We start from the raw sequence: 18,300 nt of genomic DNA, 5'->3' as shown, positions 1-18,300 counted from the left end.
TCCAAGTACGACTTCGTGGGAACCAGAGGGGTCCGCGCTGCTGCTAACCACAAGTGTTAACCGCGGCACAGCTCGATCTGGGGCATTTAGAGAGGAGGGCGTGATCTCGGCGTTTCCTGCAAAGCTGCCGGACAGCCGGCGAACGCGCTCCTGCCTGTCCCCCTTCTCCGCTTTTCCTCGCCGTGTATAATGTTTCAGAAACAAAAGTGGTTACAGCACATTTGTTTTCCATTGGAGAGATCTCTTTTGCTCTGTTATAAAGGTTTGGAAGAGATAGCGGGTCCAGCCCCCCACGGGAAACCCGTCCCGAACAAGCCAAAGCGGCCCTGACCTCCGGTGGCGGAAGGCACGCAGCCCCCGAGGCCACAAGGAGTTCCCCTCGCACCCGCGCAAGGGGCTGTGTACCGCGTTTCTCTCTCTCCTCCCCGAGGTCACAGTCCCCTCCCCCGAGTCTTTTAACCCCCTTGGTCCTCCACCCAGGGGTCCGCTGTCTCCCCCTTTCCCCCTCTCATTTCATTTCCTCTGTTTTTCCCTTGTCTGGTGCTTGGAGTGAGTTGAAAATGTCTCTTTGGACCCAGGAGGGGGAGTGAGGAGGGGGGTACAGAAAACAAGCCTGCTGCTCACTAGCACTCGGGTGAAAAGACTACGGAATCAGTGAGAAGATGGTCGCCGCTCAGACTGCGAGGCCCTTTATTTCGCTGTGGGTCGTTTTGCCAGACACAGTGCTGCCTTTCCTGCCCTGCCTCACAGCTCCCCGGGGGCCCGGACACCAGCCCGCTGCACGCCAGCCTGACTTAAGACTGGTCGCTGAGTCCAGAACGACTTTAAAAAGAAGGACCAGGCTGTGGGGCTTCTTCACCTTCTCTGAAGATTCGTTATAAATTCCAATAGTCAAGGACGTGTGGCCTGAGGACAGACGTAAATGCAGAGGAACACAGATACTAGAGCAGAGACACGGAACAAATAGGATTCAACTGGGTTCCACCTCCATGGCAACAAAATTCAGCGGGAGAAGGAGAGGTTTCGACCAAACGGCTCTGGAACAACTAGACGTCTGAGTACCAGAACCAGGCCCTTGATCCTTACACTGTGTATAAATAACTCACAATGTATCACGGCCTGAAATATAAGAGCTAAACATATAAAACTCCAGAAGAGGAAAGGCAAGAAAATTTTTTTACCCTGGAATTGGGCGAGGTGAAGATTTCCTAGGCAGGGCAGGGAAAACCGGAAGACTGAAAGAAAGAACTGATCAAATGAACTCCATGAAAATCCTCCCCCAAACCAGCAAACGAACAAACAAACAAACAAAACCTGTGCATGGAAATTCATAGCTTAATTCAAAATAACCAAATACCGGGGGACCTCAAACGTTTACCAGCTAGTGAATGAATAAATACGTTGTGTTCAAGCCTTTCAACCAAAGGGTCATTCAGTAGCTTTGCAACAGAAAGAATCAACGATCTCAACAAGAGAGGTTCGTTTGCAGAGTATTGTTGGCAGTGAAAGGAGTCAGGCAAAAAAGACCATACACCCCGTGACCCCGCACCCTGTGATCCCCGCACCCCACGACCCTGCACCCCGTGACCCCGCACCCTGTGATCCTGTACCCCGTGACCCCGTGACCCTGTACCCCGTGACCCCGCACCCCGTGACCCCGCACCCCGTGATTCCATTCGAACAAAATTCCGGAAAAGGCACAGCGCCAGGGCAGCGAACGTCGCCAGGGGCTGGCCGAGGGCGGGAGCTGGAACCCAAGGGCACAAGAGACCTTTTCGGATGCAGCAATGTTCCCTCCCTGGTGTGTGCTCGTCCTACTGGATGCAGTGGTTAAAATTTGAATTATATACTTTAAAAGGATGCATCTGTTGCATGAAAATTATACTTCGATTTTCAAAAGTACATGAGGGAATTTTCATTTTTCAATAAAAAAAATGCCAAATCCTTTTATTGGTTCCTTGACTGGGAAGAGAACCTGCAATCTAGGCATGTGCCCTGACTGGGAATCGAGCTGGTGACCTTTCAGTTTGCGGGGTGACACCCAGCTGAGCCACACCAGTCAGGACTTGGTCCATTACATTTGTGACAATATAGTACTTAGATCTGATAAGCAAACAAGAAATAAAAGGGCAAGGACTCTGCTTTCCTAACCACACGGGCCCCACGGATGGGGGATGACAGAGACAAAACCGAGAATGACGTGGAGGCCGGCCCGTCGGTGAGGTTTGGAGGAGCCTCTGGGAGATGCCAGGCCGTGACTTTCAAAGTGAACTACAGGTTTGTGCGTCCACACCCCCGTCACCAAGGAGGAAGCCCAGGCCTTGGTCGGCGTCCTCGGGTCTGGGAGGCGTCGGAGCCCATTTGCTCCTCTGAGGGGAACGGCCAGCTTCTCGTCCGAGTGGGTCCCCGATCGAGAAATGCTCTGCAGCGGCTCTGCCCCAACCCGGGGGTCCGATGGTGTCGGCTGCGGCGTGGAGATCCTGACCCCTGGGTCGCGTGGCCCATACCCCCGCAGCCCTGGAGCATCCGTGTCACACAAAGATGCCTGCCCTCGGAGCCCCTCGGCCCGGCCCCTCCACTCCTCCGGGAGACCACGGCGCAAACGTCCCTCCTGGTCACTCCATCCGGGGCTCCTTCCGTGTTCGCAGCTGGGCAGAGGGGCCTCAACTCAACGTTCTGCTTTGCTGCTTCAAGGTCGACCCGGAGCCACTGAATTCTGTTATCCGTAGGACCTGCCAGCTTTTTAAATACAATGGTGAGGAGTTATTGAGGAAAGAGCAGGTTAGCTGCCTCTCAGACGGAGGGTCTGCAGGTCCCTGAGGCCCCGGGGGGGTCCTTGGAACGCAGAACGAAAGCAAGCCCGCCCACTCCGGTGGTTGGGCTGGCGCCGCGTGGCTCCCCTTCCCTGGCTCAGCAGCTGTCTCGGAGGCCCCCTCTGCGCCAGACCCCGCCACCCTCCTCCCCTTTCAAGATCGAGAAGTTTCTTCTACTCGCAACTGGGTGCGGCTGAACAGGGTTGGTTGGCAAGTGAGAACAGGGTGAAGAATGTCACTAAAGTCAGGGAAAGCCATCAACTTAAAAAAAACACAAAGTTTGGGGGAGATCTCAGGCCTTTGTAACTTGCGCTCACCAAGACTTTCATCTCAGAGCTGTGGTTGTTGTGACTCAGCTATCAAAGCAAAAGTCAGAAAGGACACAAACTGAGATGACAATGCTCCCAGCTGCCTCACTAGGTCGGGGGGTGAGCGGGGGGCGGAGAGCTCAGCTCCATCTGGCTCACCTCTGGTCGGCCAGGCTGGGCCCTCAGCTGCTGCCACGTCACCAAACTGTGTGAACTCAGGGAGGCCTAGGGAGAGAGAAACTCTCTAAAATCAGTTTTTAATGAACCGTAAGTAGAAAGAAACTTTCTGAAATCAATTTTTAACAAACTGGCAAAGGTAATTTTAATAGAGGGGATTTCAAGGGGTAAGAAACCCATCTGAGAATCCTACGATTACACTGTAGGCATTTCAAGAACGACTGTTGTTCTCTGACCTTCGCCTGTGTGAGTGGGCTCAAACATAACTCAGGGACCGAGGGACGGTGACAGATGGCAGTGTGGGAAGACCCCGCGCTCACCTCCCCTTACGGACACCCCCAGCCCACAGCCACCTATACGAAGACTCCCTCGGAACAAGCCCGAAAAGGAGCCCATCGGCTCCTTGGCAACGTGTGAGCAAAGGGCCTGTCAGGGCGGTGAGGAGAGGCCGAGAAGTAGCCTCACAGCAAACCCCACTCTTGGCGTGACACCCCCATTTGGGAGGAAGCTCACAAACATGAAGCTGCTCCCTGAGGCGAGGGGTCTGTGCCCCACATTAGGCCCCATATTAGACCATCCTGGGGGATGAGCCCCTGACACTTGGCTTTGAACACCAGCAGTGTGGGGAGAACCACAGCGATGTGGGGAGCAGAGATCTGCTCTTAAGGGGTTTGTGCCGAGCCCTGCTCGCTGGACACCCAGCACCAGAGCAGCACGCAGGCTGGGAAGGGCTTCAGCTGCGCGGGGAGGAGACTCATTTGCTGGGCTTACGGCATCTGCTGGTGGGGGATGGGGTGGGGGTGGGGCTGCCAGGACTCGCCCAGGGCCGCATGTGCGGCCCCCTGGAAGCTGCCACTGCCAAGGGCGTGCCCTGCCCCCACACCCATCCTCGCCAAAACAGATGGAAACAGCGCACCCCCCCCATCTGAGGGAGGCTGAGGAGCTGTTCCAAGAGGCCAGTGGATAGAGGTCTGCACATCCCTCGAGAAAAAGATGACCGTCAAGCAGACACTCTAACTTGGCACCCAAGGAAACAGGAAGAAGAACAAAGCCCAAAATCAGTGGGAGAAAATTGTTGGGAGCCCTCTGCCTGGTTTCAGGAGTTGTAACCGCCTCTCATGGCTAAGGATGAGTGAGCAGCCTCTGGTCTGTGAGCCACAAGGAGACTAAGTTTGTCTCTGCTTCATCCCCCCGCCCCCAGAGCAAGGTCGGATAGTCAGAGATGGGTGAGACCCCTCAGAGGAGGGGCAGCCTAAGCCAGACTCGATCACTTGGGAGGCCATCATGGAAGGACTCAGGGGGCTGCAGCAAAGAGCGAGCAATGGACCCTCACCCCCCGGCTATTCTGACGTAGCCTGAGTCCCCATGTCCTCTGGGAGAAGCGCTTCCTGGCTCTGATCCACTTAAGCCTGAAAACCTGTGATGGGGGAGGCGGTGCAGCCCTTTGCCAGCTAGAGCAGGATCCAGGGTGATCGGGCATAAGAAGGAATTCCTAAAAGTCCTGTGAAGCCTGCTTTGCTAAGAGTGCTTTCATTCATACGATAAGGGTCCGACCAGGAAATGAGTATGTCTCCCAAAGTTTCTGCAACTCTCTTCCTGACAGACACTCACTCAGACTGAAACCCTCAGACCTCTTTGAAATGTTATCTACTGTTTGATCCTTGCCGCCCTGTATTCCTGTGTATTACCGCCCAATAAAGGCCTCTGGAGGAAGGGGCTCCTGGCCTCTTTCCTCTGAGAAATTGGCCACCTCTCCTCCCCAAGCAGATCATGTCTTAGTTGTGTTACTTTCATCCGTGGCGGACGGGGGGGCTTGAGGGCAAAGTCCCCCCAACAGGAACTAATAAAGATTGGAGCACAAAGAAATGAAACAGAGATAAGAAGACAATAGGGAAGGTCAGCGGGGCTGAGAGCTGGTGCTTTGAAAACACAGACAAAGTAGACAAAACTTTAGTTAGACTAAGGAAAAAAGGACCCAAATAAGTAAAATCAGAAATGAGGAGGAAAAGTTACAACTTATACCAAAGAAACTCAGAGGATTATAAGGGACCAGTATGAACATCACCAACAAATTGGACAACCTAGAAGAAATGAATAGATTCCTAAAAACATACAATTTTCCAAGACCGAGTCATAATGAAATAAAAGATCTGAGCAGACTGAGTACTAGTGAGGAGATTGAATCCGAAATCAAAAACCTCCCACAGACCAAAGCCAGGGACCAGATAGTCACGGGTGAATTCTTCCAAAGTTTCAAAGATTTAATGCTTATCCTTCTCAAATCTCCCCAAATTGAAAAGAAGTGAATACTTTCAAACTTATTTTATGAGGGCCAGCTTTACCTGGATACAAAAGCCAGATAGGAACACCCCCCAAAAAAATTATAGGCCAATTATCCGCCAGGATCACAGCCGCCAAAGTCCGCAATGAAACGTCAGCAAACGGACGTCCACAGGCGTTGATGGGGTTGGAGCCTGACTGAGGGGGGCTTGTTCCAGGGGTGCAGGGCTGCTCCGGCATCTGCAGGTCGGCCACCCGACGCAGCACGTTAACAGAATGAGACGTGAACACCACACGGCCATCTCAACAGGTAAAGAAAAGCACTGAGTAAAATTCAGCATCCATTCCCGACAGGAACGCTTCACAAAGTGGGACATAGAAGGAACTCACCGCAACAAAATAAAAGCCATAACTTTGCTAATAGTCATTTCTCAAGCGTCAAGAACATGATAAAGCTCAAATTTATAAAATGGGAAAAACTTAAAATACTAATGCCCGTAAAATATTTTGTACTTTAAAATGCAGTCTTATCAAGTGCAAAGTCCAAGAGGCTGCAATAAGAATTATCTTACGATTTCTGCCCTTGACGTACATGTCTGTTTCTCAAGCAGGTGGACTAACCCTATAAAAATACAGTTAACATTGAACAGCAAAGGGTGTGTCAAGCGAGAGATACAAGTATCTCCTCAGAAGTTTAGAGAAGGCCCTGAGACAGTCAAGGAGAAGTGTGGGAATGGCGGCTGAAAGGTGAAGGGTTTCAAGTGGGCGCTGGGTCGAGCGGTCTGGGGAAGAAGGAACGTTCCGGTAAGGAAAATAGTGCAGCAAAGCTTCCTGGGAGCGGTGAGGGGGAATTGGGTAGCAGTTTGGAGGAGACAGTTTTAAAGCAGAGACCTTCACAACGAGGGGGGCTGGTGTTTGGAGGGTCCGATTGTGTGATGAGGGGCTGGAACAGGCAGCTGTGGGGAGTGCACCACCGAGGGAGGGAGGCCCGAATGGGTGGCTGAGCCGGCAGGTGGGCCAGCGTAAGGCCCCGGTCAGCCTGGGCAGCGGGGTCTTGTAACACTTTCTAGCAATGCCCGAGAGTGAGCGGGGTGGTCTGGGAGACTCGGACCAGACTGGCCGAGGAGGCGAATAAACCCACAAAGAGCACTAAAGTCAGAGGTACTGTCCTGAAAATGCCACAGCTGTTCTGCCTTTAACAACGCAGAAATGATGAGCAAACGGGGAAATGGGCAGGGAGGAGGAGGAGAGTGGATTTGGACGGGAAGGCCGACCCTCCATCACCAGGCACGGGGGACAGCTGGGTTTGAGGAGGTTGCGAGTGGGAGTGGTGGCCCAGAACACTCGGGTGGGGCAGCCTTTTGTGACGGGCTCACCGCGCCCGAGGGCCGTCTGAGTGTCCTGGTTCCAGGGGACAGTGTGCTGTGGGGAGGAGGAGAGGGTGTCGCCGGCCCTGGGGCTCTGGCTCTGCTGGTCCGAGAGTTCTCCCTGGAGCCTAAAGTCTCAGTGAGGCTTCAAACTTCAGTAGGGGAAATGCTAGCTCCTAAGACGTTTGGAGAACTGATTAAGGCTTTGTGTTTCCATGGTTACACGTAACATCCTTACCTTCTGCAGGTCCTTGGTATTCAGTATGTGCCTGAGCCACAAAAAGGAGAGTGATTCGTGGCTGAATCACTTCTAAGATGTGCCTACTTAGTCGGGCTCGGGAGGAAAGCAAGTGAAAGCTCTCAGGGTAACGTTTCCTGCTGGTCCTCGGATGTGAAGGGGAAAGGTGACCGTCTGCGTCTGTCCCTGAAGAGCGTGGCCTGTGTGGACCTCTCTCCCAAGTCCCCAAGTCTTCAGGCACATTTCTGTCCGTGGCGCATCTCGGGCAACTGGCGCCACTCTGCGTTCTGCCGCCTCAGCTCCCATTAGTCTCTGTGCTCTCGTGTAACACGCGTGCACACACAGATTTCTGTAAGAGCAGGGGGCGGCTGTGCTGGATACACTCGGAGCCCAGAATGTGAACAGCCGTAAGTAGACGGACGTGTGTGGCCGACCTCGTGAACCGGTCCTCCCTGAGGCTTTGCAGTCTTGTTCCGAGGCCCAGCTGTGCGGGCTTGGGGCTCTATCGTGTTTGTTCTGAATACGATATCATCGTACTTGTGTGAGTTCTAGATGTCGCCTCCCCCGCTCCCCGCCACCTGTTCTCTCTGGTGGGAGAGCCCCGTTCTACAAGCTTCTCTGTAGAGAGCAGCATTTCCCTGCGCTGGGGACGTCAGCGACCAGGAGGTTCCTGGGCGGAGCAGGGTCTCCCAAACGTGCGGCCGGGCGCCCACAGGGGCACACAGGATGAACTTCGGGATGGGGTGCTGTCGAGCATTTTAAAACTAAGATATCATGTATTTGTCTTAATACGTCCCATTAGGAAAAAACCTAGTGGTTGTGTCCTTATGGCTTCTCGGATACATTTGCTCAGAAACATGCATAAGTTAAAATATGCAGTAGATTCTACAAACTGTTAATGAAGCGTTCGGCCTGACTGTGGAGTAGGAGTGACTGAAGTTTGGGGTCCCCAGGGCGCACTGCCAGTCACCCTCCCGAAACAGAACCCCTCCTGAGGGGGGGCCGAGAGCATCTTGGTGAGTCGGGGTAAGACGTCGGGGCGGACGTCCTGGAGGCCGGCCCTGGTGACCGACCGCTGGCTGCCCAGCCAGGCCCTGCCCCGCCCCGCCCCCTGCAGTCTGGAAGCTGAGGGCTGCGTTTCCCAGATGCCCTCGGCGTCACGCTGCACCTGACCCCCCATCTGCCTGGCGTCTAAGAGACACTCGGACCGCCCTGGCCGGCTGCCTCGGGACTGACAGGTGGCGATCGCTCAGGGGCATAACTGGACCTCAGGAGGAGGCCCTGCTGGCTGCTCCTGTGGCCCCTGCAGGGAGCCCAGACCTGACCGGAGACACCCCGACCCCCAACTTCAGTCCATTTCACGTCTGCACCATCAAGGCGCAGAGGGAGCTCTGGGCCGCAGGCAGTGGGACCTGCTCTGGTCAGTCGGAGGCTAACCAGCAGTTCTGGGGGGACCCCCACATTTCTGCCAGGGCTGGAGGGGCGGGCTCTCCGCAGAGTCTGCGGGAATCATCCTCACGAGGCGCCGTTTACGAGGCCGGGCGACTGGCACAGCCTGGCAGGTGCTGGACCCCATCGCCTGTGTCGTGGTCCAGGGTCGGATTTGTTCCTTCCAAACATACTCATTTCTCCGCTTTCGTACGCCTTCTTTTTCACACTTTTAAATAAAATAAACTGTGGGTAGTGAAAAATACAGAGCCTCTCTGGAAATGCCAAGATGGCACTGCCTTACCAACCGCACACAGAAGACACAGTGTGCTGTACTTCAAAACAGTGACACGCGTCCTTCCCGCCCCCCACCCCTGTGGCTCCGAATCTGCTGGCTTCCGTCTCCCAGGCACAGGTCGCTCTTCCCGCGGTGCTCTGTAGGTGGCGCCATTGCGGCGCTGTGGCAGGTCGGCTGCAGAAGAAGCGCGTCTTGGGAGCGTCTGGGACTTGAGCTCGGGGTTGGGCTGGAGCTGAAGGGTTAGGGGTGGGGCAGCTCTGCCTGGAAAGCAAAGGGGAAACTCGCTCGGGGGCGCCATCCAGTGGGTCTGCCTCGAGAGGGACCGTGCAGCAAGGTGGGGATGCGTGGGACAGACCCGCTCGGGGCTCACCTGGAAGTGATTTGCTCATTTTCTTCAGGCGGTAAAAGATGTTACTCTCTGTGTTTTACTCTCGGAAGAAAATACAGGCACCTCTGACCTGCCTTATTTCCCAGCAGATACGAGTCATCGCCCGCGGGGCCCCACTTGCTCCTTTAGAAGGAAACGCCCAGACCAGGCCACGCGAGAGGCCCGAGGCCCTGCGGGGGGCGGGGGGGTCTCCAACCGAGCCCACCCACCTTCTCACTCTGCCGAGACATGCACTTCACTTCTTGTCACACACACTTTTCCTCCGACTGCAGTTTAGTGGTCAGCTCGAGCTTCACCTAGTGGTCAGCAGCCACCTCTCCGCCGCCTGCATTGGGGTCTGGAAGGAAAAGGGCCTTGACTATGTCCCGCCTCTGGGACTGACACCAGTCCTTTGTCACCTCCGCACCCGGGAGGTGAGAAACCGGAGGCAGGATGGAGCGGGGAGAGGAACTGGGCATCTCGGGTGAAAGGAAGTCTCGGGAAGTCTTTGCCATTGAGGTCCTTCCTTCTCAGGCACCGGGGGGCGGGTGGCTGTGTGGGTCCCGGCCCCCGGGAGGAGAGGCCGCCACGGAGCACGGCAGCGAGGAGAGAGTGGACAGGGCCGGGCTTCGGCGCTGGGCGTCCCGTGTCGAACTCCCGCGTGACCCAGAGTTTCTACACAGCCCCGCCCCCAGTCCCTCTCGCGCACCCGTTGGAAACCCCAGAGGCGCAGGCGGTTCTGAGTGTGACTCTGACCCGAAGAGCCAGAGGGAGACCAGCGTAGGGACCGCGACGCGCGACTGGAAAAACGCGAACAAAAGCTCCCGGACTTTGCTTCCGCGGGAAAGCTCACGGAACCGTGTGATCGTAGAAGCAGAAATGAGCCTGACGTGGGGGGTGTGAGTCCCCAGCCCTGGCAGGGGGGCTGACGAGAGCCCCCGGGCTCTGGGGTCCCCGAGGGGTGGGCGAGTGACTAGTCCTGTCTGAACGCGCGCCCGGCGAGGAGGAACTGCCCCAGCGCCTCGCGCAGAGGAGAGCGTGTCATTCATCGGGACCAGAGGAAGCAGGGGGTGCGTTCAAGTTCATGCCCACGCTCCCACAGGCAGCAGGCCCCGGCGAAGGGTGGCAGCAGACAGTGCCCGGGGCCTGTCCCCTACCCAGCTGCCTTTCCGAACGGGACCGTTTCGTGGCTGAACTCCTCTCCGTCTCGTAGAAACCAGACACAGGGACGAAGGCCCCATGGGCCTGTGCTCAGGCTCTGCGTCCGCCCCAACCTACAACACCCAAACGGAAACTGCCTGGAGGGGCGAAGTTTTTTATTTATTTTTTTAAAGAGTTTATTTGTTATTTATGTAGAGAGGGGAAGGGAGGGAGAAAGAGAGGAAGAGAAGCATCAATGTGTGGTTGTCTCTCACGTGGCCCCCACTGGGGACCTGGCCTGCAACCCAGGCATGTGCCCTGACTGGGCATCGAACTGGCGACTCTTTGGTTCACAGCCTAAGCTCAATCCACTGAGCTACACCCAACCAGGGATGAAGTTTTAATAAGACAGAACCTTAGACAGAAATCTGAAGGTCGGCACACCTTGGCCATGTCACCTGGCAAGCCTGGGGAACCCCGCCCCACCCTGGCAGGCCTCGGGAGGAACCGCAGCCCCCTGTTGCTGTGGGTCTCCCGTGGGTGTGGTGGTGGTTGCCTAGGAGCCCTGGCCAGTCACCTGGCCGGAAGGTGTGGCGGTGGTGGAAACAGGACAGGTGTGCAGGCAGAGAAATGCCTGCGGGGGTCGCAGGGAGCCCCGTGTTTCGGTGCAGCGTGACAGAGGCCAGTGGTGTGGAAACAACGACCGCTGAGTGACCAGGAGTGGGCTTTCAGTGTCCCTTCCTGGTGAGGACCCCCCACTGCCCGCTGACGAAGAGCTGGTCCAGTCAGAGTCCTCGCTCAGCACAACCCCCCGCGGTTCTCAGCTGGGCACATCCCAGCTGATTTAAATCCCAGGACAGAGGCACAAATTGCCTGCAACTGTCACCCAGCTCACAGTGAAAGCTGGGACAGGGCCTGCCAGGTCTGGCTTGTCCTGATAGGATTTTATTGGTTGCTTTTTTGCATTTTATAGTCTTCTAATTCTTGTGCTTCTGTGACGCATCAGAGAGTAAATGAGGAACAGCGTGAGTGAGAGGCTCGGAACCACTGTGTACTTTGAAAGGTGGCTGATAAAAAGAACCCCTGAAGGTCTGGCCGTCCCCTGATGAATAGCTCCCCGGTGCAGACCTGCCAGGTCCCCACGAACGGAAGCCTCTGGTGGAGGCTGTGGAAGGGAGAGGGAGAATGCCCTGAGTGGCCAAGGACACGGCTTGCCCTTGGAGGGTGTGATTCAGATTCTGGGTTTTTTTGTTTGTTTTTTCCACACGTGGCCCCACCCTCTGGTTTGCAGAGCTTAAGGAAGGGGTGGGTCCATTTGCATAAGGAGCCCAGAAACCTTCTGGGAAGGAAAGGACGGAGAAAGCCCCCACCCCACCCTGCTCCTTGCAGTTTGGAATTAGGGAACCAGGCGGTGGTGGATGGAGGTGTCCCTAACCAGAGGCTGAGGGCACACAAGGACATCTTTGTGTCCTTAGGGGAAGCGAAGTGCCGTCAGCAGGTGGCCCTGGGTCACAGCTCAGCTGACTGTTGCACAAAGTTTGTTCAGGGCAGGAGGCCCCTCCACACTGGGCCCCATTTAGTGCCGCCCCTGGTGTGCGCAGGGTCCCAGGAGCCCGGGGTGTGGAGGTGGAGTGAGGAGAACAGGGAGGCAGGAGCACCTCTGCCCCGGACCAGGTGGACGTGTTGCCCAGGCCACAGATCAAGCCACCGTCTGGACCCCGTGAGCGACCACGCACCTTGTCCCAGTCCAGGTGCTTTGGGGTGTAAAGCAGTTTAGGCCCCGGTACCCGAGCCACGGAGTCGCTGCTGAGCCTACAGAGCAGGCTGCAGCTACAGAGCAGGAGGGAACGTGGAAGGCGCTTATTGTACATAAAACGGAACAGTGCACGTACGGTGCTCACTAGAGCTTCGCTCCTGATAAAATGCATGACAGGTAAAAGTCACTGAAACCTCACAGCAACCCTAATATTGTCATTTCACAGCCGGGGACACTAAGCACAGAGGATTTAAGCAGCGTTTCAAAGGTCACGCAGCAGTCCCCAGAGGAAGCGAGACTGGAACCCGCAGCCCTGCTCCAGAGCCTGTGGCGCTCCCTGTGGCTGCGTCTGCTTGGCTGTGACTGTGTGACCACCCTGAGCTGGGGCTGGGGGACCAGGGTGGGAGGGGCTCCGCTGCCACGGTGAATCTGGGAATTGTCAGCAAAGAGGTGGGAGCTGGAGCCACGGTGGGCGGGTGAGAGAAGTCACGGGGACGAGAGCGTGTAGAGGGGAGACCCTGGGCCAGGTGGCCGAGGAACACTGACCCGAGGGCGCCGGCGAGTTCGGGCGGTTCCGGTGGAGGCAGGTGCAGGGACGTGGAGGTGGTGGGAAGTGTGTCCCGCCGGGCTGAGGACTGAGTCGTGGGTCAGAAAGAAAGACATGAGTGGCAAGCAAACCCCGCCTAGCAATCTGGGGCCTAAGGAGGTTGCGGTAGCTTTTTCTCTTGCTCGGTGGGAAAGATAAAAAACTGAACCCCACAGGGGATGGGACCTTGTCGGGTAAGCCAGACTCTCATTTTGAGGTCTTCTTTGGAGTCTGGACCTAACTCTGGGGAGAAAATTGTTCAGGCTCAAGCGTGGCAGGAAAAATACTGAAACCCCAATCCACAGGGTTATAGGCAATGGGTTCTCCCCATTCTCCCCCTTTCGCTGGGCCTGGGAGGCGGTGAGAAATGGGCCTTGTGAGGAACAAAGAACTAAGAGGCATTTGACATCTCAATTTTTACTTTCTTTTTGATTCAGTCATCTTTCCCCCACCTTGCATAAATCCATTTTAGCTTAATGAAACATATTCGCTAATTACTTGGTAAGAAAAAGCAGAAAGCATAACCAATATTTACAAAAAAAGTTTGAGTCAACACTGGTCATTGCATTTAAATGAATGTATTGTATGAACTGTTGAAAACATTAAATTCTGTTAAAATGAAGTTTCACAAATTTATGTTATCTTATAAATTAACACTACACAATCATTCAGAGATATTTTTGTTTATTGTGTTGTCCACAGAAACCTAACTGATGTTCCTTTTTTGTTTTTTTCCTTAGCAGATTGAATTTTGTTTAAAAAGTAGCTACTTCCCCATTTAAAGGACTTCACAAGATGTTGTCACAAGTGCGGCCCCAGGGGCTATTTTTCATCTGAGGCTTCCTCCTCCTAACAGCCCCTTAGAGAGCACCCGCCCCCCCCCTCGCCCCGTGCCCGCCTGTGTCCCCGCTAAACCACACCCAAGCCTTTGTCTTGGCTCAGGAGAAGCCCAGAGTGCATCCTGAGTCTTTGCCAAAATCATGGCATTGCCAGCTGACTTGGACACTGGCCCTCAGTGCCCGCGGTGTTATGGATGAGACATGAGACAAATTCACAGGGACTACTGAGTCCTGTGGAGGAAAAGAGACGGCATGGCTACTTCCTCAAGGGGGGAGCACCTCAGAACAGCCTGGCCACTCTCTCGAGGGGAGAGTGCGCTGATCCTTGTCTAGACAGGCTTTTATTGGGTTAATTTGTGCAGGAGTTCAGGTGCAGCTCATTAGTCATTGTCAGGCAGTAAGGCTCAAACAATAGATACCATACAAAGAACTGCTAGGGCTCATTCTGAGTCAGGGTCTATTAGCTAAAAGGCTACAAAACTTTGGGAAACAAACTCGTTTCCTGCTTGGACCCTTATCATTTAACTAAGAGCATTCTTAGTAAAGCAGGTTTCACAGGATTTTACACATTCTTTCTCAGGCCTGATCTCCCAGGGAGCCCGCCCTGTCCAGCACAGGGCTGCACCACCCTCTGTCCTTGTTTCAGGCTTAAGTCAGGCAGCGGAAGTAAGGCAGCCAAGAGATTAGGAGACTTCTCCCAGACAGAATGAGGACCCAGGCTACGTCAAAGCTGAGGGGCGAGGGTCCATCACTCCCTTTCTCTGTAGCTCCCAAATCCTTCCCTGGAGCCTCCCTGCGATCGTGCCTGTCTTAGGTCGTTCCCCCCTTGGGGATCTTACCCGTCATTGGCTAACCCATCAAGCACTGGGGGCTAGTTATGGATGAAGTAAGAGGAGCAGAAACGGCGCTCCTGCCAGGGAGATAAGCTTTGTCTCCTTAGTGGCTTATGGTCTGAAGGCCGTTCACTCGGCCTTAGCCATGGTGGGGTTAGAGCTCCTGAAACCAGGAAGGCCAGTCCCCAGCACCAGCACATGCTCTTTCTTCCCTGCCACCCCCACTGTCACCCCGAGAAGGTGGACAGGAGGCCAGCTAGCGGCCGAGGAGGGCGGTCCACTGTGTGAGCTCTGTGTCCTCGTCCGTCACGGTCAGAGGCAGAGCGGGCAGCCGGGCAGCGCGGCACCGAGTGGAGGCGGGGGTCAGTGTGGACTGGGGGGCCCTGGGCACTGCAGCGCGTGGGCCTTGGACACGGTCGGCCGGGTGGGCGTGCCTGCTCCTGGGCGCGGAGGAATGTGGGGCACAGAGCCTGCAGAGGGTTGGGGTGACAGCCCTGCGTACATGCGCCAGGTGGGGGACGCAAGTCAAAGGGTGTCTTCTGCCACCTGTCAGTCGCACAGATGGGGGTGGCGTCTGGGTTCCAACCCAGACAGGCGAAGACCCACCATGGGCCACACGTCAACCGAGAAGACCCAGGGCCTGCAGCGGAGCAGAGTCCTGAACCTGCCCCGGGGCCGGCCCGAGTGCGAGTTGCACCAACACAGTCTCTGTGTGGCCTCCGTGGACGGAGGTGCTGGGAAGTGGGCACGTGTGGGCTGGGAATCACGGCCCCAGCTCCTTGCCTGGGAGGTCTCGCTGGCTGTGTCCCTCCACCCAAGGCCACCATTCTCTTGGCAGCCATGTCTTCTCTGACCTTTCCCCCAGACTCTGGTCACCAACCTCTCGGGGGTCCCAGTGTGGCCGCTGTACTCCCGGGATACTTACTTAGTCACGCTCAGTCCAAACCAGCAGGGAGTGTCGTGGTAGAACTGCAAGAAGGGATCTCCGCGTTCGGCGGTGCCGTGAACTCCCCCCCCCCCCCCCCCCGCCACGCATCCTGTTCACTCCCTCCCCCTGTTCACTCCCTCCCCCTGTTCACTCCCTCCCCCTGTTCACTCCCTCCCCCGGCTTCTCAGGGAAATGGGGATTGATCACTGTCCATTGCTCTGATGTTCCAAACCAACAAATTGTGGACTAATAGACCGAAAGGGAAGGAGTGGATCAGAATGTCCTGTTAAGACAGCTCTTCCTACCGACAATTGCAAGATTTCTGCACCCTTGGTGCCCCTTGGAAGTTGGGTTCTTTCTCTTCCAGGAAATAAAATGGGATGTTAAAGTTCTGTTAAAGTGGCCATGACGTATGGAAGTACTGCCTCTCCGTACTACAGCAAGGACCAGCACCAACAGAGTGAGCTGTCTCCATGCTGCCGGAAATGTCTTTTCTCCTCTGCTCACGGGGCCCTGCTGGTCTGAGGGGGGCCAGGTGACAACGCGGTGATACCTGTAACTGTGGGCTGACACCCTGCTTCCCCGGCTGTTTCAACTCCTCGTCTCCCCAAGATGGAAACGGGGAGGGGGCAAGGGGCCTCACATCCTTCTCCATTTGCACTATTGGAATAGTTTCGTTTAGCAGACTTTTTTATTTAGCTGAAATTTTCCCGAGACGTTCCGGCCTGCCGGCAAAGGAAGGCCCACAGTGGGACAGGGAACCTAGACCGATCCCCTGCTCAGCGTGGATTGCTCGAGGCCTCTCTGCGTGTGGAAAATGTCTCTGAACATCTGAACGAATGGACAAGGCTCTGAAAACGGGGCCGGGACCCAGGTCCGAGTCAGGGCAGGGCAGGGCAGGTCCCCACCGTGGGTCACTGATTATGCAGCATCTTGGTGACCACACAGCCCCGATGTAAAGGAAAATAAGTGACATGATGTCACTGGTGGCGACTGAACCATCCCTGAGGGGTCTTTAAGCATCTCATTTTGCAGAACAAACGCTGCCACAGGAAGGCAGTGGCCCGGCCGACCTGGCCTCGGCGGAGGAGAGGAGGGCTGAGTCCGATGTGGGGGAGGCGTCCTGGTTAGGGATGCAGATGAGCTGGGCTCGGGCTGGCTGGCCGCTTGCAAGGTGAGGCTGGAGAAGTCCTTCACACGACGGCTGTCCCCGTGCTCACATTTCCCAGAGGGTGCAGAGCCCCCGCGCGTGGAAGGCGTGAAGCAGGGCAGACGGCGCCCGCACGCGGCACAGGTGTCGTGCACCAGGTCACCCTTTCCTCTCCCCGACTGAGTGCCGTCTGAGCCGCACGCACTTAGAGACGGCCCCACACCCTGAGGGAACGTGGAGTGAGACTCGTTTCACAAAACCCCTGACCTGGCGCGGCCTTACTCTCTAAACAGTGGGCAGCCGTGAATCGGTACTGAGCACCCAGGGGCGGAATGGCGGTGGGGGGTTCCAGTGTTTTAGGGATGAGTAAAACACTCGTGTGCATGGTTTACACACACACGTGAAGGCTCTGCAGAGAGGGGCAACAGGACACAAATTCCGCCGTGGCCGAGGCTGCTCCCTCCGGACTCAGAAGCAGCTCCCAGTGACTTCCTGTGACCTCCCCAGTGAGCTCTCTCTGCGCTCCCCCCACCCCCGCCCCCAGCCGCTGGGAACAGGGCTCCTCTTCAGAAGCTGACTCATTCACCGCCTCAGGTTCAAAGGCGGTTTCTGCCTCCAGTTTCAGAAAAGACTCAGCGAGGCCCAGCGCCCGTCTGCGCGGAGCCTGATTTTCCCTGGCACAGGTGCAGGGCCGTCGGAGGCGTGAGGCTGACCTCAGAACGCAGGAAGGTAAATCTGAGGAGCCAGGGGATCAAAGGCAAGAGCAAAATTCAAACTAAAAGCAAAATACCAACCTTGCGACAGTTCTCGCAGCTGAACTCAGCTGCGATTGCTGATGTGCAGAAGGAAGTGGTGAGTCACCGGGGCTCCCCGCGGGCCCTCAAAGCGCTGTCCCTTGGGCCTGATCCAACTGCAGGGGCCTGGGACCTGCAGACTCTCAGTGTGGCCTCAGGGCGTGGCCTTGACCCCTCTGGTCTGGTCAGTGAGAACACAGGGTCCTTGTTTATTCAGTGGGTTGCAAATGGAAAAGAAAGATGATTTTCTCAGCTAAAATAATTTATACATTCATGGAGACTTAGGCAATACATACATTAATGGTGAAACAAACCTTGACTTTGTTACATAAACAGTTGATTGTGGTGAACGTATTCAGTGTCAATATTTAAACACCCCCCCCCCCCAGCATTGGTATGGTAAGCACTCTGGACACGCAGCACAGATCTGGGGGCAGGAGGGGTGCAGGATGGACAACAGATGGCCCCCTCGGGGACCTCTCGCCCCTGGGCCAGCTCCCAGGCCACCGCAGCTCCAGGCCCGGGTCTGGCTTCGCAGGCAGGTCCAGGCTCGGCCTCTCCTGAGGACGCAGCCCGAGCATCAGCCCGGGCTCCAGCCACAGAAGGCTGGGTGAGGGCTGGAGACTCGGCTCCCTTCCCCGCTACTGCCCAGCCCCAGCCCCTGGTGGGGGCAGTGATTCAGACTGGTCCAGCCCGGGGCAGGTAGGAAGCTCTTGGTGACACGGACTGGCCTCGGGCTACTCGGAGACGAGGACGCAGATTGTGAAGATGCTGGGCCACCTGGGAGGCAGGTACCAGCTCCCTGTCCCCTCCTTCACGGCCTCTGCAGTCACTTCCAGCAAAACTGCTTGTCCAGAAGCTCGGATCGTGGGCGCTGCGCTTGGGTGGAAAGGAGGTGGAAACATGGAATGATTTTTGCTCTGTAATTTTTCAATGAGGTGGACCTCTGTGTGCTTGGATGAATTCAGGAAGACTTCCCAAGTAACTCAGGACACAAA

Source organism: Artibeus jamaicensis, unplaced genomic scaffold (genome assembly GCF_021234435.1).
Source record: "Artibeus jamaicensis isolate MK-2021 breed Jamaican fruit bat unplaced genomic scaffold, CSHL_Jam_final scaffold_537, whole genome shotgun sequence".
NCBI classification, from domain to species: domain Eukaryota; kingdom Metazoa; phylum Chordata; class Mammalia; order Chiroptera; family Phyllostomidae; genus Artibeus; species Artibeus jamaicensis.
Note: the sequence above shows the minus strand (reverse complement) of the source record.